Source organism: Protopterus annectens, chromosome 16.part0, assembly GCF_019279795.1.
Source record: "Protopterus annectens isolate FY-2018-M chromosome 16.part0, PAN1.0, whole genome shotgun sequence".
Lineage (NCBI taxonomy): Eukaryota > Metazoa > Chordata > Ceratodontiformes > Protopteridae > Protopterus > Protopterus annectens.
Genome location: NC_056750.1, coordinates 610,325,628 through 610,352,370, shown reverse-complemented (window position 1 = coordinate 610,352,370; position 26,743 = coordinate 610,325,628). Strand labels below are relative to the sequence as shown.

General features: G+C 42.7%; 1 protein-coding gene across 1 annotated transcript in view; it reads left to right on the top strand.

Moving 5' to 3' along the window:
- The window catches only part of SEC16A (SEC16 homolog A, endoplasmic reticulum export factor), a gene marked incomplete in the record, with an annotated part of 1,997,470 nt that overhangs the window by 1,475,136 nt on the left and 495,591 nt on the right, over window positions 1–26,743 (top strand).

The following is a 26,743-nucleotide window of genomic DNA, read 5'->3' as shown; positions in this document are numbered from 1 at the left end:
GACACAGTCCAGCACCCCTGGGTTTACAGTTGTAAAATCTTTAGCCATCATAGAGTAGCAGCAGCTTTTACTTTTTTATAAATCTTTTCTCATTTTTCTAAAGCAAGTCTAAAGAATAAAAGCTTTTTCATCATTCACATTGCCTCAGTGATGTAGCTCAAAATCCCCTCGGTTGACTGTCTGTGATAGGGATTGTCTAAGCCCTCCCATCATAGGAAGCCTTACCGATGTCATAGAATGGTATTAGTCTTTCAGTGTCACCTGTAGGACTGTCACAGATGAATCACCTCAGCCGCCTGCACTGGTGGATTGCAGCTAAAATCCCTTTGGGAACTTCCCTGCCACTTTATTATTACATAGATTTTTTTTATTTGTTTTATTTAAAAAAAAAACTATATATATATATATATATATATATATATATATATATATATATATATATAATGTGTGTGTGTGTATATATATATGTGTTAACTTTTTATTTTATTTTATGTATTTATTTTATTTAACATTTGTTTACCAGGAAAGTATGACTTGGAATGAAGCCAATTTTCAGCAGAGGCCTGGGGAGAAATGTTCCAGATAAATGTCTTTGTAATGTGGGAGGAAACTGGAGCAACCAGAGAAAATCCACACAAATGCAGGGAGGACATGCAGACTCTGCACAGAAGGCACCCCAGCTGAGAATCAAACCAGAGAACCTCTTGCTGAGAGGTGACGATGCTACTGTTGCACCACTGCGACATCATTTTAGTTTTTTTCCTGTTTACTACTGCTAATTCCTGTGGAGTTTTATATCATTGTTGTGTTTGTTTATTTAGCAATGGTTTTTATGCAGTTATGGGGGTTTTCTAAAGTGTTTTTTTTTTGTTATGATTTGTACTCAAAAACTGTAGTGTCAGTTAATGTATGTAGAGCTGCAGTTCAGTTGCACCTCTTTCTGTTTATCTGCTTCACTTTGAAGTTCTGACAGGAAAATATTGCATTTTTTACTTTATTCATTTTTATATTTACTACTGATTTAACACAGCTGTAGCCATTTTATCGTTAAATCATGATTTTATTGCAAATTTCATTTGCATTTTCACTGAAGACTTTTTTCATTCCTGACAAGGGAATCCCTAAGTTAATGTTTATTTTTGTTCTGTTAAAAGGATTCTGTTTAATTTAAGGTCATGTATTTAATATTTGTCACTATTTATACAAGTAAATTTTATTTGGCACTGTGACTGCATGTGCTGCTGTTTGCCACACTGTACAGATTATAGAACAAAGCTTAGCACAATTTAAATTGTTTCTGCTATATTTTATGCAGTTTAGCCATACTTCCTGTGAGGGGACATAGTTTGTATTTTGTACTATTGCTGCCCGAAGTTGGTCCTTAATAGTGTCCCCCAGACTTGATGGATCCTGACACAGCTGCCCCCCTCCAGCAAATAAAGTTGTACCTAAAAAAAAAAAAATAGTAATCAAAAGGTTTGTGAATCTGTTTTTGCTTAAAGCTGTCTTGCAAACCACTTACTTTCCCCCCATCACTCTCTGGTGTGAGCCCACAGCCCACAAATGTACGTGGGTCAGACACATCCTCCTGGGCTGTTCCTTTACCTGGTTCAGTTTGGAAGAGCAAAACCCTGTAGGTGTAGGAGAGGTCCGAAGTAAGAGAATCCTTGTCATGCATAATACACTGTCACCAGATATTTTGTCCTGTGGTGTAGTTCATAGTAAGAAGACAGGCAGTCAGGTTATAACTATGTGCAGGGCTAATGTGGTTTTCTTAGCTAAGAGTGTTTTACAGTCAGCTAATCTCCAAATCTGTGCTCCGGTTCGGAATGACTATGGGGCTACTTTCTCTACTGATCAGCATAACTCTTCAGATTTTGATGGGGACGCAGACAGTACTGAGCACTCAAGAGTCCAGTCAGATTCTTCACAAGGTGAACAGGTTAAAAAACCCAAGCAGTGTTCACTTTTTCACGGATGCTAGCTAGATTTCCAGATGTGTTTGACTTGAAGCAATCTTGAGCAATGCCAGAAATTGGTAGAGTTTACGATCATACTGAGGATGGGGTTCCAAATGTTTTGGCTGATGTTCATCGTGTTTCACTGTTGCAGTCATTACACTCGGGGTTATCCCGTTGGCAGGCTACCCACAGTCGGCCTGAATTCCCAAGTCCTGGTCCGGTGTCGGTTGCTGTCACCTCTTCCCTGATGTCAGTACGCCAGGGGTATAAAAGATGCAGCCGACACCATTTTCTTCAGTCTTTCTTGCCGCGCGGTGCCCGAAGCAAAAGCAGTTCGCAAGTGCTGGTCGGCCTACTCCTGAGATATTCGAAATTGAATTTCAGATCCGAAGTCTTCTGTAAAGCTAATTACCCCGTTGGGGAAACTTTTTTCTTGCTCCAGACCGATGTCAGAAAAAGTTAACAATTGTATTTCCTAGGCCCTGACCATGACGTTGCTAGTTGTCGGTTTTGTGCTAGATTTAACCAACGCACTACCAAGCGTCTCTTCGATTTTGCATTTCATTACTTTGGCTGAAGGTTTAACTACATAATGCCGTCGGAACAGCCAACGACCGGAGTTCATAAAAAGTTCAAGGAAAAAGAAAAGGACAGGCATCCGAGGTCCAAAACCGATGACGAAGCCTCTTGTAGGCCAATCGCCGGTTTGCCGGTTCTCAGTGAGGCGCTTTCGCAGCCCCTGACACCCGCTAGTTCAGAGCCACAGGCCGCCTCCGACTCTCACATGGAGACAACTAGGCCTCTGGATACTCAAGGTATTGGGCCTTTGGAAACTAATCCCTCAGATGGGTCCGGAGCTGATGAGCAGGCATCTGCTTTTGAGGGTGTTTTTAGACCTACACAGCTTTATATCAAGCCAACTTTAGCATCCAAGACAAAGTCTAAAACAGTTTTAAAGACAAGGAAACAAGTACAGCATTCTCCAGGCCAGACTTCCATGCCTAAGAAACAGATGCTCAAAATGGCCAAAGACCTAATTACTTTGATCAGGGGTTCCCATCCCCCTCCTGATAAAAGAGGCCTAGGCAAGACATTGAATATGATTCCTCTGATCAGGTTTCCATTTCCTCTGACTCCTCTTCAGAACAGGGATACTCTATTCCTCCCTATGAGGATTCTGATGCTGAAGAATCTATTCCTTCAGATTCTCCTCCTGAGGATTACTCATTTGGGGAAACCCTGCATACCATGAGGGAGCATTTCCACTGGGAGAGCCAAGATTACTCAGATTCTAAGAAAAGGCTTAGAGACTCTTTTACTACCTCAGCACAGACCTCTTGCTGTTCCACCTGTTCTAGACATTGTAGATGATGTATTTTCTGAGTCCGGCCTGTCTCCTGACTCTTTACCTCCGGCACCTGTTAAGCCAGACAGATACTACAGGGTTCCAGATTCTCATAAATTTTTATATAAAAACCCTGCTGCTGACCCAGAAACTATTTCTCAGGGTCCCAAAGGGGGTCAAGGCTGCTACTGCTAAAAAACCTGTCCCCTCAGAGATTCTAGGGCACTGGACAGATGGGGGGAAAAGTTTACACTTCTGCTACCTTGGCTGTAAGGGCTTTAAATTGCCAGTTTCATATGCTTAAATATCAGCAATACGTAATATCTTTGCTAAAATAGAAAATGTTGACAAATTCTGAATGTTCTGAGAACAAGGAAATGCAGGATTTATTGCATGCAGCTGAACAAGTGGGAAAACATACTTTGCAATGTGGTTATGATTCACTGGAGGCCTCTTGCAGGGCCACTGTAACAGGTTCTGTCATTAGAAGGCATGCTTGGTTAAAGGAACAGACTCTGCCTGATCATGTTAAAGCAAAATTATTGGATGCTCCATTACAGCATGATACTTTGTTTGGTGTTAAGGCAGAAGAGGTGTTGAAGAAAATGGAGGATAAAGCTAAATCTATGCAGACAGTAAAGGATTTCTTACAGGTACAGCCACCCAGATTTAGCAGGAACTGGCCTTCTAAGAATTGGTCCTTTCCCGTGTCAGACAGGCCACAAAGAGGCAGATACAGATGCCCTAGAGGCAAACAACAGCCCCAGGGCTCATACAGGCCCAAACAATGGTGTGCTTCTACCTCCAAAAGCGGAGAAGACAAATTACAGCCATATAGGAAACAGTCCCAATGAATTCCCTCTGAAACAGTCCCAATGACTTCCCTCTGCCACTGCAAATCATTTATCTTTTGGCAGCACCCGTAGGGGGAAAGCTAGCACTTTTTATTGGCACATGATCACCCAGGACAAATGGTTCTTAAATATAGTTTCTCAGGGCTACAGGTTCCACTTTCACACCCTTCCAAAGGCAAAAGGTATGCCAGACCTGCGACACAATCAATGGGCAGAGGCACAAAAACAAGTTTAATCTCTCATGGACATGAGGGCTATTCAGCCAGTGCTTCAACAAGAGCAGGGACAAGGATTTTACTCCAGACTTTTCTTAGTACCAGGAAAAGACAAAGCATGGAAACCAATTCTGGACCTGTCTATTCTGAATACTTTTCTGGACTTTACGAAATTCAAAATGTTGACTCTGCAGCAGCTTCTGCCCATGCTGGGCAAGAAGGCTTGGCTTGTAACTTGGGACCTCAAAGAGGCATACCTGCATGTCCCAGTCAGACAATCTTGCAGAAGATACCTCAGATTTCAAGCTGGCTCAATGCACTACCAATTCTCTGCACTCCCCTTTGGCTTGCCTACTGCACCCAGGGTCTTCACAAAATGCCTGGCACCAGTAATTGCATTTTGCAGACAAAGAGGAATTCAAATATATCCCTACTTGGACGACTGCCTTAGTCAAGCAGAGACCAAAGACATTCTACTAAAGCATCTGGCATTTGTAAAAAGATTACTAATTTGCCTAGGGTACACAGTAAATGAAAAGAAATCAAAACTAGTACCCTCTCAAGAGAGAATATTCTTGGGTGCAAGCTTAAATACAACTGCCCAGATGGCTTATCTCATGCCAGACAAACAAAGGCAACTGACTTCTTACTTCGAAAGCATGGCAACAAAGACCCAGTTATCTGCAAGAAAAATTCTGCAGGCTCTGGGCTACATGGCCTCCTGCATTCTGCTAATTCCATATGCAAGACTGCATATGAGGAAACTACAATGGTATCTAAAAAGTGTTTGGACTCGACATTGTCACAGCCTGGAATCATTAATTTCATTCATTCCCTGCCTGCAACAGGAGTTTCGATTGTGGGCACAGGCCTGTCACCACAGCAAGGGACAGCCATTCACTTTACCCACAGCCAGGCAAACACTAACAACAGATGCATCAGATTATGCCTGGGGGGCCCACATGGCAGGAAAATGTATTCAGGGCACATGGGCCCCAAGCCAAAGGCATCTTCACATCAATCAGAAAGAGATGCTAGCTGTACAAAATGCCCTGACAGCCTTCAAGGACCTACTTCATCCATGACAGCTGATGATAAAGACGGACAACACCACAGTCATGTGGTACATAAACAAACAGGGGGGCACACATTCGCAGACAAGCCATGATTTTGTGGAACACAGCATTGACCTACTAAGTATACCTGCAAGCACAATTCCTGCCAGGAAAAACAAATGCTCTGGCAGATGAACTAAGCAGAAACCTCATGGACCCTCACGAGTGGAAACTAGATCCACAAATCTTCAGCATGATAACAAGGAAATGGGGATGCTCAGACATAGATCTTTTTGCCTCCCCTCACAACTGCCAACTTCAGAGATTCTGCACAAGGACTTATCACAAACAAGCATGGAAAGTGGATGCTTTGTCATTCAGCTGGAACAACCTTACAGTATATGCCTTTCCTCCACTGCCTCTCCTCCCCAAGGTACTCCTAAAGGTCAGACAATAGAAGCCACAAATGATACTGATTGCCCCGGATTGGCCATGCCAACACTGGTGCCCAATCCTAAGGAGCTTGTCTCAAGGCCCAGCCTGGACATTGCCTCAAATTCCTCATTTACTGACCCAACAAAACAATCAGATCCTGCACAGCCAACTCAGAACCCTAAATCTAGCTGCATGGCAGATAGTGTAACCATTCAGAATACACCTCTCTCTAAAGTGGTTATGGATGTTATTTTGGAGGCCAGGAGGCCCAGCACCAGGAAATCTTATGCAGAAAAAATGGAAGAGGTTCTGTGCTTGGAACAAGGCACAAGGAATTGACACGCTTGTTCCAAATATTCCTCAGATTTTACAATATCTAACTGAGATGCTGGACAAAGGCCTATCATTCTCATCAATTAAGGTCCATGCCTCTGCCATTTCAGCTCATTACAATACAGACCCGCCTATTTTTTCACATCCACTGCTTAGGCAGTTCCTCAGGGGGGCCAAAAACATAAGACCTCCAAGGAGAGCACCAGTACCTGCATGGGACCTCAATTTTGTCTTGGAAAAACTCACACTGCCTCCTTTTGAGCCAGCCAATACAGCTGAGATAAAATTCTTAACATGGAAAACAGCTGTGCTCCTAGCAATAACTTCAGCAAGAAGAGTCTCAGAGTTACAGGCATTAATGGCTGTGGAACCTTTTATTATCTTCCATCCGGACATGGTTTCTCTAAGGACAAACCCAACATTTATGCCTAAGGTAGTGTCCAGTATGGCTCTTAACCAAACCATTCATTTGCCTACTTTTTATCCAAACCCACAGAATAAAGGGGAGAGACGTCTGCATTCTTTGGACATACACAAACCACTATGTTTCTACTTGGACAAAACTAAAGCTTTCAGAAAGACTGAGCAACTTTTAGTGGCGTATGCTGCAGGATCACAAGGAAAGGCTATCTCAAAGCAGACTATTTCAAAATTGATAGGACACTGCATTCGTTTCTGCTATTCACAACATGGCACATCAGTGCCTAAGGGCATTAGACCACATTCTATCAGGGCAGCAGCCACCTCAGCAGCCTTCCTCAGAGGAGTACCAACCAAGGATATTTTGGAGGCTGCAACTTGGACTTCAGTGCACACTTTTGCTAAGCACTACCACTTATCTTTTTACTCTAAATCCAGAGCAGGCTTTGCCACTGCAGTTCTGCAGGGCCTTATAGCCACTCCTAATTCTATTTAGACCCAGCCGCCCAACCTCAACTTTGGGATTCAACCCAAGTGTAATGACTGCAACAGTGAAACACGATGAACATAGTACAGATGTCCTTCAAGAATGCAACTGCAGTCATAACATATGGGTTGTCCTGCCTCAGGCAGCCCTCGGTCGGCCGGATTCCAAAGTCTGGGTCCGACGTCGGCTGATGTCGCATTTCTCTCCGACGTCAGAGCAGCTGGAGTATATAAGCATCAGCCGAAGCCATCTTCTTCAGTCTTTCTTGCCGCGCGGTGCCCGAAGCAGAAGCAGTTCGCAAGTGCCGGTCGGTCAGCTCCTGTATTCTTGACCGAAGTCATCAAAAAAGCTAAGTACCCCGTTGGGGACCTTTTCTTGCCTCAGCCGATGTCAGAAATTACTGAAAAAGTAAATAATTGTTTGTCTTGTGGTAAACAAATACCTCATAAGGATTTCCACTCTTACTGCCTCCCTTACCTTGGCCCAGACCACGACGTCTCGGCCTGTGCCGCCTGTGCTCGCTTCAACAAGCGCACTCTCAGGCGCCGGGCGGAGTTCGCTGAAGACTTTTTCGGCGAAAAATTTGATTATACAATGCCGTCGGAACAACCGACAACGCAGACGCCTAAGCAACGAAAAGACCGGGACCGACATCCTCGGCCTGCGTCTTCAACCGACACCACACCAAAACTAACCGCGAGTGCTCCGGTTCCCTCTGAGGCGGTTATTCCACCGCTCCGAACCGAAGACACCGCATTACCAATACCTCCGATACCGGAGGCCACTCCGACGCCAGTTATTGATTTTCCTCCGGATACCGAAACCGAGGAAATGCCCGAGACCATTGCTGTTGATAAGGTAACTCCTGCACGTGGAGCGGCTAGGCCTCCCATGTCCATGTCTATCAAGGCCTACACACGTGCCAAGGCAGCCAGCAAGTCCAAACGTCTTACTGCTAAAAACATACCTCAGACTACTCCTGAAACTCAGATCATGTCCATGGCCGCAGATTTAATTTCTCTGATCAGAGGCTCCCAGGCCCATCCTGAGAGAGGATCCCAGCCTCCTCCTGATAAGAGGCCCAGGGTTGAACCCCCTGACCCTCTGCCCTCAGATGAAGATTCAGAGGACTCTGTTCCCTCTGAAAGCCAGGAAGAGCCCTTCCAGACCTATGAGGATTCAGATGCAGGGGACTCCATACCCTCGGCCTCCCCTCCTGAGGATATTTCTTTTGGGGAAGTCCTGCATTCCATGAAGGAGCATTTTAAGTGGCAAGGCCAGGAATTTTCTGATTCCAGAAAGCGCCTTCGAACCTTCCTTAAAAAGCCTCAACACAGACCCTTAGCTATACCTCCTGTGCTTGATGTTTTGGATGATTTATACTTTGACTCCAGTGTTACCCCTGATACTCTTCCTCCTGCTCCTGTCAAGCCTGACAGATACTATAGGGTTCCAGAAACCCATTCTCATTTATTTAGGGCCCATGCTGTTGATTTAGAAACAATTTCCCAGGGGCCTAAAGGGGTTTCAGCTACCACATCCAAAATCCTTTGCCTTCCGACAGGGAAGCAAGGTCCTTAGAGAGATGGGGGAAGAAGGTCTACACCTCCACTACTTTATCTATGAGAGCTCTCAATTGTCTCTTTCACATGTTTCAATATCAGGATTTCCTGTTAGATGATTTACAGAAAAGTTTGGCCTCTCCTGAACCTTTAGATAGGAAGTCTTTGCAGGAGGCTGTGCATAATTCTCAGCAAGTTAGCAATCATTTTTTGCAGTGTGGATATGATGCATTGGAGGCTTCATGTAGGGCAGCTATGACAGGGCCGGTCATTCGTAGACATGCATGGCTAAAAGAACAACCTTTATCAGATCATGTTAAGGCAAAACTTCTTGATGCACCCTTGGAAAAGAACAAGCTTTTTGGTGCTAATGCTAAAGATGTGTTAAAGTCCATTGAGGAAAAAGCCAAGTCAGTACAGACAGTCAAAGATTTCCTCCAGGTTCAGCCGCCCAGATTCAGCAGGAACTGGCCTTCTAAAAACTGGTCCTTTCCTAATCCTGAAAGATTTCAAAGGGGTAAAAACAGGCGTGCCCGAGGAAGAGGGCAATACAGAGGATCCTACAGGGGACGACAATGGCAACCAACAAACCAAAGAAGTGACACAGGGGTTTCTCCTGCCCCGCAGGGACAAGCTCAATGACTTTCCTCTACTTCCTCTGACCAAGGAGCGAACAGAAGCTCCTTTGGGTGGAAAGTTATCTCTGTTTTCAAGAAATTGGCACAACCTGACAAAAGACAAATGGATACTGGACATTATAGACCACGGTTACAGGTTCCACTTTCATACCTTGCCAAGAAAACAAGGCATGCCAAACCTTCCACAAAATCAGAGGACAGAGGCTATCAAGCAAATTTCTCTGCTTGCTCAGATCAAAGCAATAGAAAAAGTTCCACAACAAGAACAAGGTCAGGGGTTTTATTCAAGACTGTTCCTTGTTCCAAGAAAAGAAACTCAATGGAGACCAATACTGGACTTGTCCGCTCTAAACACTTTTCTCATAGTACCAAAGTTCAAAATGCTGACTTTACAGCAACTCCTTCCCATGCTGGGCAAGGGGTCTTGGCTGATTACTCTGGACCTCAAGGAGGCATACCTGCATGTCCCTATCAGACACAGCTGCAGAAGATACCTCAGATTTCTTGCAGGGCCAGAGCATTATCAATTCTCAGCATTGCCATTTGGCTTATCTACTGCCCAGAGTATTCACGAAATGCCTGGCATCAGTAATTGCTCATTGCAGGCTCCAGGGGATTCAAATCTACCCGTACCTGGACGATTGCCTCATACAAGCGGACAACAAACTAACCTTGACAAAAAACTTGAATTATGTCATACACTTGCTACTGGCTCTGGGATACACAGTCAACTTTCAAAAGTCAAGACTTCAGCCATCCCAGCAAATAACCTTCTTAGGAGCCAAACTAGACACAGCCTCTCAAATGGCTTACCTGACAGAAGGACAAGCAAAAGAAGTTAACTCATTACTTCAAAAGTTTAGCAAAGCTCACCCAGATGACTGCAAGGAGTTTCCTACAGGCCCTGGGTTACATGGCATCCTGCATTCTCTTGGTCCCACTAGCAAGACTACACATGAGAAAGCTTCAATGGTACTTAAAAAGCTTATGGTCTCAACACAGCAACAACCTAGAAGCAATTATTCCACTCATTCCATGTCTACAAAGTGAATTTCTATGGTGGGCCACAGTAAGCCAGTTAAACACAGGCATGTCGTTCAAAAAACCTCAGATAACACAGACAATGACCACAGACGCCTCAGACCTTGGATGGGGGGCGCACATTGAGGGCAGATGTATTCAAGGGCAATGGTCCCCTAAGGAAACACATCTGCATATCAACCAAAAAGAAATGCTAGCAGTAATGCATGCCATCGAGGCCTTTGGGCAACAACTTCAACAAGGCCACCTACTAATACGGACAGACAACACCACTGTGATGTGGTACATAAACAAGCAGGGGGGCACTCATTCTTACCCCCTTTGCAGACTGACAATGAATCTTTGGGAAAAATCACTGGGTCTAAACATACAGCTACAATCCCAGTTTGTTCCAGGCAAAGACAATGTTCTGGCGGACAGTCTAAGCAGGAATTTCCTGGACCCCACGAATGGAGGCTACATCCAGACATCTTTATCGACTCACCTCGAGATGGGGCAGGCCGGACGTGGACCTATTTGCCTCCCACCTCAATCATCACTTACAAAAGTTCTGCTCAAGGACATATCATCCACAAGCATGGAAAGTAGATGCCCTCTCATTCAATTGGAGCTCCCTAATAATTTATGCATTTCCACCCCTGCCACTGATGACCACAGTGTTATTAAAGATCAAGGCAGAGCAACCGAAGGGGATCCTAATAGCTCCAGACTGGCCAAGACAACACTGGTACCCACTACTACGGAGCATATGTCACAACAAAACATGGGCCCTTCCACAATGGCCTCAACTTCTGACTCAACACAACTTCAGGACTATTCATCCCAACATCCAGACTCTACAGCTAACAGCTTGGGAAATCCCATAAATAACCTCAATTTACCTCTCTCCAAGGAAGTTCAGCGGATACTAACAGAAGCCCGCAGACCATCCACCAGAAAGGCTTACTCAGCCAAATGGAAGAGATTCAGCATTTGGAATACCAACAAAGGTCATGAATGCATCACTTTTGAGCATCCCTCTCATTCTGGAATACTTGGCAGATATGTTACATAACGGACTCTCATACTCTTCCATAAAAATACATGCTTCAGCTATCTCAGCTAGATACAACAGTGATCCACCTGTGTTTTCACATCCTTTGCTAAGGCAATTTCTTAGAGGAATCAAGAATATAAAGTCCTGAGAACAAAGGGTAAAGACTGTTACATACCTTGGACATACACAGACAACTTCGCTACTACCTAGACAGAACCAAGACCAGTAGGAAGTCTGATCAGCTTTTTGTAGTTTACGCCCCTGGAGTACAATAGGTTCATAGGTTCATACTAGGCTATCTGCCCGAGGGCATTTACAAGCCTAGCCCATAGTTTTGTGGCTTACACCACCCCTTTAGTATGGGGAACTATACCCATTATTTTGCTGTGCCTCTGTCGAGCAGTGACACTGAGGTAATCCGTGGGGTATATCTGCGATCTCCCATCCATTGGTCAAGATTTCTCTTGAACAAGGCCAGCGAGGTGCTCTGCCTCACATATACCGGGATTTTGTTCCACAGCATAGGGAGTCTTTGGGTGATGAATCTATCCCTCCAGCACGTCCTATTAATAGCTGTGTCGAGGTTTAAGTCTCCCGCCCTTGTGGCTCTGACTGATCTGGATTTTTTGAGGTGAAGCATATTCATCAAATCTGGGTTTGACATGGCCTTGTATGTCAGGCAAAGGTCACCTCTGAGCAAGCAGTAAGCGACTGAATAGAGCTGGAGTTCTTTCAGTCGGGCAGCATAGGACAGATTTTTGAGACCCTTTATCCTTTTGGTGAGGAACGTTTGTGGCCTCTCCAGCTGCTGCAAGTGTCGGGTCAGATACATTCCAAATGGGGCATTGTACTCCATCATTGGTCTGATGAGTGATGAGTATAGGGAGACTATGACCTCCCTTGATCTAGATGTGAATCCCTTCATGATAAGGTGGGCAATGTAGAAATGTAGAAAAGCAATTTCCAAACAGACAATTTCAAAATGGATTGGACATTGCATTAGATTCTGTTATTCCTTCCATGGAAAGAGTGTGCCAGCCAATGTCAGACCACACTCCACCAGAGCTACAGCCACCTCTACAGCTTTTTTAAGAGGGGTGCCTACAAAAGACATTCTAGAAGCTGCCACATGGAGCTCCGTGCATACATTTTCCAAACACTACAACCTCCCTTTATATTCCAGATCCAGAGCAGGGTTTGCTTCGGCAGTCCTGGAGGGATTGATAGCTACACCATCCTTTTCATAGAGCATACCACCTCCCCCAGCTAAGCTATGGTATTCAACCCATATGTTATGACTGCAGTTGCATTCTTGAAGGACATAGTACAGTTTTGTACCTACCATAAATGTAGATGTCCAATAGATATGCAACTGCAGTTGTGTTTTCCCTCCCTCCTTCCCCTCTATGCCTTGGGTCCACTCCTATCCCTATTATCCTTAGCTGGGGATATCTGTTATGGTGTATCTGTTTATTGCTTATTTATTGTCTGGAAACTTATTTTTGTCTTCCAGTTTGATTACAGCCTTTATTGGAGGGCACCTGACATCTGGGGCAAGAAACACTGAAGAAGATGGCGTTGGCTGATGCTTATATACTCCAGCCGCTCTGACGTCGGAGAGAAATGCAACATCAGCCGACGTCGGACCCAGACTTTGGAATCCGGCCGATCGAGGGCTGCCTGAGGCAGGACAACCCATATGTTATGACTGCAGTTGCATATCTATCGGACATCTACATTTATGGTAGGTACAAAACTGTACTTTGTGTACCTACCATAAATGTAGATGTTCGAGTGTATTCACTGTTGCAGTCCAGGTTACCCACCCACCATCCCCCCTTCTTTACTGGGACTTATATGTACTTCTCTATCCTATACAACCTATGTGGTGTATTTGCTTGTAGATGAAGGTATTGTTTATTTTAGTGCATGCTTTTATAAGCAATTCTTTTTAGCCTACCCTTTTGGGGGCACCTGACATCTGAGGCAAGAAAAACTGAAAAAAATGGTGTCGGCTGCATCTTTTATACCCTTGGCGCACTGACGTCACGGAATAGGCTACAGCAACCGACGCTGGACCAGGACTTTGGAATTCAGGCCAACTGCGGGTAGCCTGCCAGCAGGATAACCCCAAGTGTAATGACTGCAACAGTGAATACACTCTAACATCTACATTTATGGGAGGTACACAACTGTACTTTCCTCCTGTGTTACCGGCCTTAGAACATCTCTCTAAAACTGCATGTATACTCTTGAACTAGTGAACCAGTTCTTAGAAAAGCACTGAGGAAATACAAGGTGTACTGTGATCTTGTAACTCTCTCTGCACCTTTGTCAGCTGACCTTGCTGTGGTTTCTTCAACTGGCAACTCTAAAAGAGAGCCTTGGTTTCTTCTAACCTTACACTACTGGATGAAATCGTCAGGTGGTTAGAATTGGGGGGGGGGTGTTGGCTCAATATAGTAATTTAGTCTTTAGAGTTTTAAATTATCAAGACTTCATGTAGAATTTATTTTGTAATGTTGTTACAGTTTAAATTACTTTGCTGTATCTTTGTCTGCAGAACAGAAGAGTTACATGAATGAGACTGTTTCTGATGTCATTCAGACTTCAATTAATGCATTGAGGAGTGTCTTGGAATGTGTGGACACATCTTCTATAAATGCAGCCACTTCTGTTGTATTGAGAAGGTATACTGGTTTGTATAACCAATTTTTTTCCTGAGGATGTAAAAAAAATGAGATTTTGAATGCTGCTGTAGTTATAGAATTACTGTGCCAAGACTCTGAGCATCCTGCCCCCCCCCCACTTCCCTGCCCCCCGTAGAGGTGGTTACTGACTTGAAACTGTAGTTTTATTGGCCACTAGGGGTCATTTCCAAAACTCCTTCATCTTCCTCTCTTAAAACCTAGTTGCCTCGTGGTTTGGGCGTCTTTTCAGGCTTGTTGGCTGTTGGTGAAGCACCCTCCAAGAGGAAAAACCGCTGAGAGAAGAAGGGAGCCACTTTTGAGATCTTAAGTATTTTTTCTCTGTTTATTTGCTAAGTTTTTCTGCATAGCTGCCTAGCTTGAGCATTTGCTGGCTTGTTAAACTTGATTTCTGTATTAGTAGCTGTATTTAGAGCACAACCAAAAGCTGTTTGCTGAATTTCCTGTTTGCACTTAATTTTAAATCGTTTTTTTCTTAAAACTTGCATATTTTCTGTCCTTGACCTAGCACTCTTGTGTGGGGTCATTTACTGCACTGTTATAACTTGATATTACTTGTGAACCTCTGCTATCTCTGAAAAAAACAAAAACAAAAAAAAAGTCTTGCTTTTTTCCCACTTTTCTGAGAGTTAAAAAAGTTCAGTTACAGGCTTGCTGTTCCTGAACTATTTGAAAGTTTCTGTGAGGCCATTTTTGCTTGGGCTAAAGGAAAGTCTCTCTGTTGATCAGTGGCAGTGAATAACATTGAGCAGCTTCCCTGCCCCCGTAGAGGTGGTTACTGACTTGAAACTGTAGTTTTATTGGCCACTAGGGGTCATTTCCAAAACTCCTTCATCTTCCTCTCTCAAAACCTAGTTGCCTCGTGGTTTGGGTGTCTTTTCAGGCTTGTTGGCTGTTGGTGAAGCACCCTCCAAGAGGAAAAAACGCTGAGAGAAGAAGGGAGCCACTTTTGAGATTTTAAGTATTTTTTCTCTGTTTATTTGCTAAGTTTTTCTGCATAGCTGCCTAGCTTGAGCATTTGCTGGCTTGTTAAACTTGATTTCTGTATTAGTAGCTGTATTTAGAGCACAACCAAAAGCTGTTTGCTGAATTTCCTGTTTGCACTTAATTTTAAATCGTTTTTTCTTAAAACTTGCATATTTTCTGTCCTTGACCTAGCACTCTTGTGTGGGGTCATTTACTGCACTGTTATAACTTGATATTACTTGTGAACCTCTGCTATCTCTGAAAAAACAAAACAAAAAAAAAATCTTGCTTTTTTCCCACTTTTCTGAGAGTTAAAAAAGTTCAGTTACAGGCTTGCTGTTCCTGAACTATTTGAAAGTTTCTGTGAGGCCATTTTTGCTTGGGCTAAAGGAAAGTCTCTCTGTTGATCAGTGGCAGTGAATAACATTGAGCAGCTTCCCTGCCCCCCGTAGAGGTGGTTACTAACTTGAAACTGTAGTTTTATTGTCCGTTTTGGGTTTATTCCTGCTTCTTTCCAGCCCCTGCTATCAAGCACGCTTTAACGTGCTTTAGCGCGGAGTTGCTACTAGAGCAGCATCGGGCAGCGCCGGTTAAACAAGGTTAAACTCTTTCTGGCTCCAGAAAGTCTGTTCTTCAGTTTTTCCCTTAGAACTGCTCTGTTAGGAACCTAAACAGTTTACACCTTCACTAAAAAGTGCAGCACTTGTTCCAAATAGCTTTTTCTTCTCAAAAAGCTCAGCACTTGTCTTATAAGCATATCCCTTGTCTTATAAGCATTTTCTTTGCAGGTCAAGCACTCCTATATTATACAAAGCTCTCACTAGCAAAACCCCCCAGGAGTGCCCACTTCCCTGCTAAGCCCATTACTTTTCTGTCTCATACCAACTCATAAATCTTTCTAGCATGTCGAAGGGTCAGATGCTGGCGTCCTCTCCTGCCCAGTTGGTGAATCTGGGAATTCTGAGACAATGTTACAATTGCCTCATGTACACGGACAACCCTCTCCTCCTCCCACGTAACACTAACACTTGCGAGAGATGCAGCTATTTAGCCAAACTGGAGGCTGAGCTCTCTCAACTCAGGACTGGCAAGACCAGGCAGGAGGAGAAGGCAACTACACACACCACAATACCAGTCTCACATAACCACACCACTGAATCAAACACATAAACACACTAAGACATACTCGGAGGCTCTGAGTAAAAATTTACCTAAACAGCAGAGGCCTCCAAAGCAGACACCCAAGCAACTGCAAACTCAATACCACACAAACAACACATAAACAACAAAATCAGTGTGCAAAGCACTCACTGCCCTTAAGGCCAAATACAACACCAAACATACTTGTCATAGGTGACTCCATAGTCAGACACACTGCCGTCCCACTCACCAGGCTGAACAAGGAGAAGGTCACGGTAAGCTGCCTATCGGGCGCTAGAATCTGCCACATAACACAAGCACTCGGGTCACTCCACGGCAAGTACAAGTATGACACAGTCATTGTCCATGCTGGTGTGAACGACCTGAGACGTTCCTCCCTGGACTACATGAAAAGAGACATAGAGGGGCTCTCTGATTATGTAGCCCAGGCAGGTATGACCCTGACCCTGAGCAGTATCCTTCCTTCACCAAGAATGATGCCACAATATAGTGACAAGATGATCAGCTTTAACAATTGGCTTAATTTCTGGTGTCATTCAAAGGGGATCCAGTGCCTGTCTGCCTGGGATGACATGCTCGACAAGCCACGCTGCTTCGCAAGGGACGGCTTGCACCTGTCACCCCTCGGATTCCGGATATTGGCTAAGGCTCTTGCCACCCCCATAGTGCCTTTTTAGGAAAGGCTCAAATTCTAAACCTACCACCCTAGAAAACAACGTGAAGAAACTAAGGGTAATGCTGCTCAATGCCAGAAGTCTAAATCTCAAAATGCACGCACTCGAGGCCCTTCTCAGTATGGAGAACATCGATGTCTGTGCTGTGACTGAAACCTGGTTCAAGGCTCCTGAGAGCACCCGGCACTATCAGGTTTCATCTCATATCATGCGTTCCGCCCCAAAACCCGGACCACACCACAAAAGGAGGGTATATCCATATTCATCAAGGATAACCACACCTCCAGGTTGGTGGCTACATCAAGCATCGGAAACCATCCAGGTGCAATTAACCATAGGCAAAACTGCTCTACAATGTGTAGCATGCTACAGGCCGCCCTCTCAAACTCAGGAAACCCACACAGCCTTCCTGAAGACACTGGAGGGTATAAATGTATCACCAAACACCATCATATTGGGTGACTTCAACTACCCGAATATAGACTGGGAACATTACTCAAGCCCAAACTTTCTAGCCCAAAGGTTCCTGGAGTTCATAAATTCAAATGCCATGGAACAACTAGTCACCGTCCCCACAAGAGGAGAAAATATACTAGATCTCATCATCACGAGCATGGGGACAAAATGCTCCACACCGGAAGTATATCCCTCATTGGTGAGATCAGATCATAAACTAATCTCACTAGAAATCCACATCCCGCCCCCACCCCAAACAAAAAAGACCACAGTGAAGAACGTCTCTAAAGCAAACTTCACACTACTCAAGACAGGTGTGGTATCCTTCAAGGCCCCCGAGCCAATGGAAACCACAACCCAAGCTGCGGAAGCCCTTACAAATGCCTTCTATGAACACCTTCAGGACTGCATGGATCAGGCAATCCCAAATATAACCAAGACTCTTTCCACCAAGGGCAAACGTCCAGTCTGGTGGACCCCATCCATAAACAAACTTTACAATAAGAGGAGAAAGCTATTACATGATAGAGCAAAATCCCAAAAAGGGAAGGCATCTTTGATCAGCACTAGCAAGAAACTACGATCCCTCATAAAATCATCCAAGGCCAACTTTGAGAGAAAAATTGCCATGGATTCAAAGGACAATCATAAGGCCTTTTTCAGCTATGTTAGGAACCTGGGTGGAAACTCCCAGATATGCTCAGAATTAGTCCAAAATGATACAAAAATCACTGAACCCACAGACAATGCCAACATACTGGCAGACAGGTTCAGCGCAAACTTCACCCCCGAAAAGGAGAGATAACTATCCCAACTGAGAGTAGCCTCCCAGACATCTCAAATGCGCAGGTGAAAGCTGCTCTCTCTAAAGCTAAAAACACAGCATCAATGGGACCGGATGGGGTCCCCGGCTGTGTGCTACATGAACTCAATGAAGAACTAAACCCGCACATAAGGCAGCTGTTTAATCTTAGCCTCACCACAGGATATGTGCCCAAGGAGTGGCGTACGGCAACTGTGATCCCACTCCACAAAGGCGGAGCCTGTACGGACCCTGGTAATTACTGCCCCATAAGCTTAACAAGCCTGGTCTGCAAAGCTATGGAGAGGATCATAATGGAACTCATAAACAAGGACATAGGGGACTTGCAGACCTTGGACCCAACCCAGTTTGGCTTTGTCAAGGGCAGATCTTGCCCTTTGAACTTGGTCGACTTCTTCGAAACAGTCACCAAGGCCATTGATGAGGGAAAGGCAGTCCATACAGCCTACCTTGACCTTGCAAAAGCTTTCGACACAATACCCCACTCGGGTATTATAGAGAAACTTACCAGCTTAAATGTAAACCCATATGTCACAAGATGGGTTGCAAACTGGCTAAAGGACAGAACCCACAGGGTTAGAGTTGCTGGAGCCATGTCAGACTCCAAGCCGGTTACAAGTGGAGTCCCACAGGGCTCAGTCCTTGGCCCCCTATTGTTCAGCATCTACTTCTCAGAAGTACAGGCAAACATAGGAGGACTATGGCTGACAAAGTTTGCGGATGACTGCAAACTGGGTGCAATAGTGGATAGTACATCGGACACAGACATCCTTCAGAGGGGTCTCACGGAAACTGGTAGCTGGTGCCAGAGCCATGGCCTGAAGTTAAACGCAAAAAAGTGTATAGTCATACCCTTCGGGAAAAACAAGGTAACTCCAAGCTACCATATAGGTGGCAACCCACTAAGCACAGAAGAGGTTATCAGGGACCTGGGGACCCAGGTTGACAGTGACCTCCCATTTGACGCTCATGTTGCTAAAGTGGTTCGAAAGACCTTCTACATTGCCCACCTGATCATGAAGGGATTCACATCCAGATCAAGTGAGGTCATTGTTCCCCTGTACTCTTCACTTATCAGACCAATGATTGAGTACAATGCCCCATTCGGGATGTATCTCACCCGACACCTGCAGCAATTGGAGACACCCCAAAAGTTCCTCACCAAAAGGATAAAGGGACTCCAAAACCTGTCATATGCTGCCAGACTGAAGAAACTCCAACTCTATTCAGTTGCATACCGTCTGCTCAGAGGTGACCTGTGCCTGACATACAAGGCCATGACCAACCCAGAATTAATGGACATGCTCCACCACAAAAAATCCAAATCCACCAAAACCACTAGAGCAAGAGACTTAAACCTTAGCACAGATATAAATAGGATGTGCTGGAGGGATAGATTTATCACCCAGAGACTCCCCATGCTGTGGAATAAAATCCCGGTCCATGTGAGGCAGAGCACCTCGCTGGCTCTGTTCAAGAGAAATCTTGACCGGTGGATGGGAGATCGTAGGTTTACCCCGGGAATCATCTCTGTGTCACTACTGGACAGAGGCACAACAAACTAATGGGCACAGTATTTCTAACATAAGGGGCGGCGTAAGCCACATAACTTTGGGCTAGGCTTATAAATGCCCTAGGGCAATTAACCTGGTATAAACCTATGAACCTAAATAGTGTCAGACAAGTATGTGCTGAGAGTAATTCAATAAGGATATTCTTGGCCGTGGACAGAAAACCCTTCCTTTCGGGGAAATTCCCCCCAGACAAGACGCATCTGATCTCTCACTCCTTCCAGATTGCAAGTAGGGGTTATGCAACCAGTTCCTGTACCACAAAAAGGAAAAGGATTTTACACCAGAATCTTTTTGGTACCCAAAAAAGATCCATTATGAAAACTAGTATCTAGTATTAGATTTGTTGTACCTTAATACCTTTCTTAAAGTATTAGAGTTCAAAATGTTCACCTTGCAGACGGTCTACCTCTTCTTCTGGACCACTGTTATGTATTAACTTTATATCTGAAGAATGGTTATCATCACATTCCAGTTGCTCCCGACTTCGAGTTAAACCTACAAACGTGCTGTGGCATACCCTGACAAAGTTCTTTCTGGGGTTATGATGGACACAGAAAAAAGTATGGCCCTTCTACCAGAAGACAAAGTCTTGTATCTGACCTTTCATATATTTTCAGGGATTTCTGTCTTCAAGAAGCTGCTTCAGCAAGAAAGTTTCCCACGAGGCCTAGAATTTTGAGATCAGTAATCTTCATGACATCCTGGACAGACTGCACATGAGAAAGCTTCATTGGTACTTAAAAAAATAGTCAAACCTAGCATCTGCTTCCCTTGGAGTTCCAGATATCACTGCTGGATTCTGTGCACGTATTAGTGTTGGAGGGATCAGGTGTCTCATTCCAGACCTGCCCTTCTTCCTCCAAATCCCAGGTCTGTCAGTCCAGATGGGCTTGTCATATTTCATATGGAGAACAATGTCTAGGGGTGTTCAAGTACAAGGCAGATTGGGTCCTTTGGACTCTACAAAGCACACAAGTATCAAATAAATGTTAGCAGTGATTCAAACCGTAAAGGTTCTTAGCCACTTATGGTCTGCAGGTCTCATATTATTTGTCACATACAGCACCACAGTCATGTGGTACGTGAACAAACAAAGGGGTACAAGTTCATTCCCTCTTTGCTGGTTTGCAGTGATGACCTGGAAGCTAGCCTTACAACATTCTCTGACTCTTTAAGCCTCGTACATTTAATCAAAGCAAAGCAAAGTGCCAGACAAACTAAACAGATCCCAAACAGACTCTCATGACCAACTCAGGACAGTGGTCTGACTGGATTTGTTCCAGATGTGGGGAACACCTCAAATAGATACCTTTCATAACAGTCAATTGGCACAATTCTGTATAAGACATCCTTGCAGCCATGGTTCAGGGACAACGCATTCTCATTTTCCTGTCTAAGAAAGTTCCTTTATGCATTTCACCCTTTTCACTGATACCCAAGGTACTTCTGAAGATTTAGGAAGAATTACCAAAAATCATTGTGGTGGTCCCTTTTTTGGCCCAGACAAAGTTGTCTCTCACTTTTAATGGAATTGGCCAAGAGCAACTACCACAGGCTTCCTGAAACAATGGATAACAAACCACGAAAACCAAGGAAATATAGTAAACGACCAGCCAGTAGAAACACAGGTTTATTGAAACTTGACGTCTCGGCTTTGACAAAAGTCTTCAATGAGTAAAAACTTACATTGAATATACTTGCCTCTTATAGTATAATCAATGAAACAATAAAACAATTAATTAATCAAACATTTCCAATTAAGTTCTTCATTTAATCCAAATGGATGTAATGTATTACATTTAAGAATATATACAGATTCTTTAAATAAAAGTTTGTTCTTTAACAAACATGAATCAAAAACTGAAACTGTCACATGTTCTAAAATAGTCCCCTGTAAATCTTTATTATTTCTATGATGAAAACGCTCAAAATGAACTGCTACAGAACTTTCTTGTTTTTTATTGCTTATATCCCTAGCATGTTCCAACAAACGGACCTTAAATGCCCTTTTGGTCTCTCCGATATAATACATGTTACAGGAGCATCTCAAAGCATAAATAACTCCTGATGTACTACATGTATAACTGCAAGAAGCCGTAAAAGGAATACCATTAATATATTCAAACTTCGGAACTATAAATTTACAGGCTTTACATTTATTACAACCTATGGTCCCTAAGCTAAGCAGATTAAAATTCATTTTAATTGATGGCAAGCTAAACTTGCCCCTAACAACGAAATTATGAATGTTTCTACCTCTTCTATATGAAAAGCATAATTTCCCATTCAACCAAGTTTTAATATTTTTCAAGGAACACAAATACTTCCAAAAATATTTAACTTCTTCCAAGAATTTTGTAACTAAAACATCCAAATGTTGAAACAAAATATATAGATTCTAAATATTCATTATAATTTACTTGATGTGAAGTTTTATAATATGTTGGTGTCTGAGTCTAACTTGGATATACACCATACCAAAGCTTTTCCCAACTACTTTGTAACAAATTCATATTATACCCTCTATTTCTAAACATATCAACCGTAGTTTGTATTTCTTTACGTAAATCCTGAATATTGTTACATAACCTAGACACTCTAAGCATTTCACCATAAGGTAATGCTTCCAAAGTGTGTCTTGGATGGCAACTATCTCTATGAACAAAATATGTTTCTGTTTCAAATTTTCTATGTACTCTAGTATAAAGAGTGTTACTGTCAGAGATACTTAATTCCACATCTAAAAAGGAACAGTTCTTCATATCAAAAATCCATCAAATTTAAGCTGAAACCTATTTAAATCTAATGATTATACAGATGTATAAACTGAATCATAACCACTATTAATAATAAAAATTAAATAATCTATAAAACGATAATATTTAACAACATATTGTTGAAAAAATAAACTACTATATATGTATTCCAGTTCAAATAATCCCATACTTAAATTAGCATACATGGGGGCAAATGAAGCCCCAATTGCTATTCCTTGCTTCTGTCTATATAAAACATTATTAAATTAAAAAAAAATTGTTATTAAGACAAAAATTAATCAAATCAATAATATATTCAGTAACCGGAGAGTCGCCTAGAAAAAAGCGTACTGCTTCCAAACAGAGTGAATGATTGATACTCGTATACAAACTCTTAACATCAATTGTAAAAAAATATATATTATTATTCCAATCAATGTCATCTATTTTGTTTAAGAAATCAAACACATCTTTAACATAAGATGGAAGCTTGACCACTGAAGGATACAAATATTCATGCAAAAAAACACCAATAGAATGTGTAAAATATTCACATCCAGATACAATCGGCCTTCCTGGTGGCTTCTGAATACTTTTATGAATTTTAGGAAGGCAGTAGAAATGGGCCATTCTACAGTTTATTGTATTGAACTTATTTTTAACATCAGAATCTGAAAAGTACCCAAGTCTGTTACCTCGTTGAATCAATTCATTGTATTTATCTAAAGCCGATGTATATAAAAACATATCAACAATCTCATAAGTATCCTTATCGTTTAAATGTTCCATACACATCATTAAATATTGTAAAAAATGCATGACCACTAATTTATTCCCCTTATCTGAAGGTTTGAATATAATGTCATTCATTTTACTTAAAGCAATAAGGGCTTTCCATTCCATTTTTGTTAAATTATATGCAATGAAATTCTTTGCCTTATGAAATTCATAAAGTTTCTCTTCCAATGCAAAATTCAACATATTAGTAAAATGTACAATATCATCATTTAAATAAGGTGGCATAAAAGTACTTTTCACATGTACCTTATTAGTATCTAACTGACAATAAGCATTACAAAAAGAATCAGATTCACAGGTGACAAAACTGCCATCTGATACACTTGAATTAATGGAGTCATGATTAGCAGCTTCATTACGCATATCCGTATTGTTAAAAAAAATATTTCAAATGTAGCTTCCTAACAAACTTATATACATCACATTTAATTTCATGTATACGGGGAAGAACCGTTGGAGTAAACTTCAACCCTCTGTTCAAAACAGAGTATTCACTGTCTTTGAAAACATGTCCAGAAAGATTCACAACATAATTATTGTCAATATGAGGTATAGTTAGATTGTTTACCTCGTTTGGACCCCCTGTTTGGATAATAGTCCCTATGATGTTGTTCTTGTATCTCTCTCGACCGTTTAATACCTTGTTGTCCTTCCCGATTGGCAAATGATTCATTACGAAAAGTTTGAACATGTCGTTCTGGCTGTTGAGCTGGAGGTAAATCTGGAAAGTCATTATTTAAATCTTCTTCACCCGATGTATAAACACCATCTGATACAGAAAAAGAAGAATCAAAAGCCCGGGAAGAATCTGTCGGCTTTTGAAATCTCACGTGATTGCGGGATTTCTTTCTATTGGCCCTAGAAACAAAGGCTTTCCCATTTTCATAATCACGGAGATCCCTGAACAGCTTTCGCTTCTTTCTTTCAGCCAGTTCCCCTTCATATTTTTTCAATTTAATGTTAATATCATTGAGAAAAGTATCAAGTACTGAGGTCAAAGTACCTGAAGACAAAGTATTACAAATTTGTTTAATTTCTTCCTTAAGTTCTTTTTGTTTAACTCTGTCCCAGTCAGTTAATATATTAACCCATTCAAGAGTACATTTATGAGCCGCAGCCACCCAGCATTTATGAAATTGTGCATCAGTTAGATTTTTTAAATCAAAGGGCAAAGTGGGATCTTTATATACCCTTAATCCCCTGGGAGTAATATCTAGATCTGAATATTTTTGCAGGCTCATAAGAGTAAAGAAAACTACTGTCTCTTTCCACATGAGTTTTTCCATTTTCTCAAATAAGGACTTTCTTTCAGTAGGTAACGATGATGGTAATCTTCTCCCTGTATTATCAAAGGGATTAAAGCACCGCTGATTTCTTTCTTGTTCCCATCTATCCCAAGGGATACAAGGATTAATTACATTAGATGAGGTATTATTTCCAACCTGAGAAGATGTATTTCTCTCCGAGGCACTGTTCAAAAAATTGTCCAAAGACATTTGTGAACCATGTCCCACAGCGTCTCTGAATACACGAGGCAAATTATGTTGTGGATCACTGGCCATGAAGAGCACAAATAACAAACCACGAAAACCAAGGAAATATAGTAAACGACCAGCCAGTAGAAACAGGTTTATTGAAACTCTACGTCTCGGCTTTGACAAAAGCCTTCAATGAGTAACTACCACAGGCTTCCTGAAACAATGGATCTGCTCACACAGTATCAGGGGCAACTGGTGCACCCTGACTTAGAGCAATTGCTACTGATAGCCTGGATGATTCTATCTTGATACTTTTTGAGTGCTTGTTCCATGAGGATGTGCAGCAGGTATTGAAGGAGGCAAGAAAACCTGCAGCTAGAAAAATCTTATGGTTACAAGTGGAAGACGTTTTCTAGGTAGTGCCTAACCAATATCAGAGAGTCCAATATGGTGTCTTCCTGTCTGAGTTTGAAATACTTGTGTGAGTTACTTAATGATGGCTTATGTTGTGCATCTATCAAGGTGCATTTAGCAGCCATTTCAGCTCATCTGCCTATGAGCCCCCCCCCCTCTTTTGCCTATCTGTGGTCAAACAGAATGGAGTGTTTCACTTTAGACTCATTAAAAGCAAATTCCTCCTCCACCTTGGAATTTCAACTTTGTTCTTGAAAAAGTGACCTTACCTCCTTTTGAACCTGTCTTTCAAACTAATTCCAAGTTCATTACTTGGAAAACTGTTGTGCTTAATGCTCTGATATCGGCAAAGCGAGTTTGTCAGTTGCAAGCTGTCATGTTGGGCTAACCGTGTCTGATTTTCCAGGACAGAGTTGTTTTATGCACTAATCCATCTTTCAGGCCAAAAGTTTTCTGAATTTACCTTGAATTAAGCTGTCGATCTAGTTTTCTTTCTGGAACTAAAAAAACTCTAGAGATAAGCTTTTGCATATGTTGTATGTGCATAGGCAGTTCAGTTACTACCCTGACAGAACTAAGCCTTTCTTATTCTGGCGTTAAGAAGGGTCAGCCATTATCTACGCAAACAAATTGTTGGTTGTCCTCTGCTTTTCTTTTTTGTTACTCCCACCATGGTAAGTCTGTTCCATGCAAGGTTAAGAGCCTTAACCTCTCCAATGTCGTATTGGAAAGGAGTGGACTCTAGAAGCATTCTAGAGGCAGCATCCTAATCCTCAGTTCGTACCTTTACAAAGCAGTATAAATTGGATTTTTCTCAAGTTCTAGAGCAGGCTTTGTGAAGACCATTCTCCAGGAGCTCCTGGATTCTTATCCTTCCTCCTACCACCTATATGCCCTTGAGGCAGTGTGAATGATGAACAATAGTACAGCTGTGCATGTCCTACTTACCTGTTCAAATTTCACGCTGCCTCAGCGGCAGCACTCACGCATCATCCTTCGTATTTTGTGTATAGTTTGATGGCATCCAACCTTGTTGTGTTTTTGATTGGCTGTGATTATTTGTGTTGGTGTTATTTGGATGCAGATTGATTGGTTTCAGGCAGTTCTTGCTTTTGATCCTCCTTGGATGTCCTTCATGGATGCATCTGCAGTCATAACAACTGGGTTGTCCTGTCGTCAGGCAGCCCTTCAGTCGGCCGGATTCCAAAGTCCGGGTCCGGCTTCGGCTGATGTCGCACTTCACCCGACGTCATCTCTGTTGGTCTTCGGGTATAAAAGCATCAGCCGATGCCATTTTCCTCAGTCTTTCTTGCCGCGTGGCGCCCGAAGCAGAAGCTGTTCGCAAGTGCCGGTCGGTCGGATCCAGAGATTACTTCTACCGAATACTACTTCGAAGACTTCTAAAGCTAAGTACCCCGTTGGGGACTCTTTCTTGCCTCAGCCGATGTCAGAAAAAGTTAATAATTGTTTAACCTGTGGGAAACAAATACCTCATAAAGATTTCCACTCTTATTGTCTGCCTTGTTTAGGCCCAGCCCACGACGTAGCAGCCT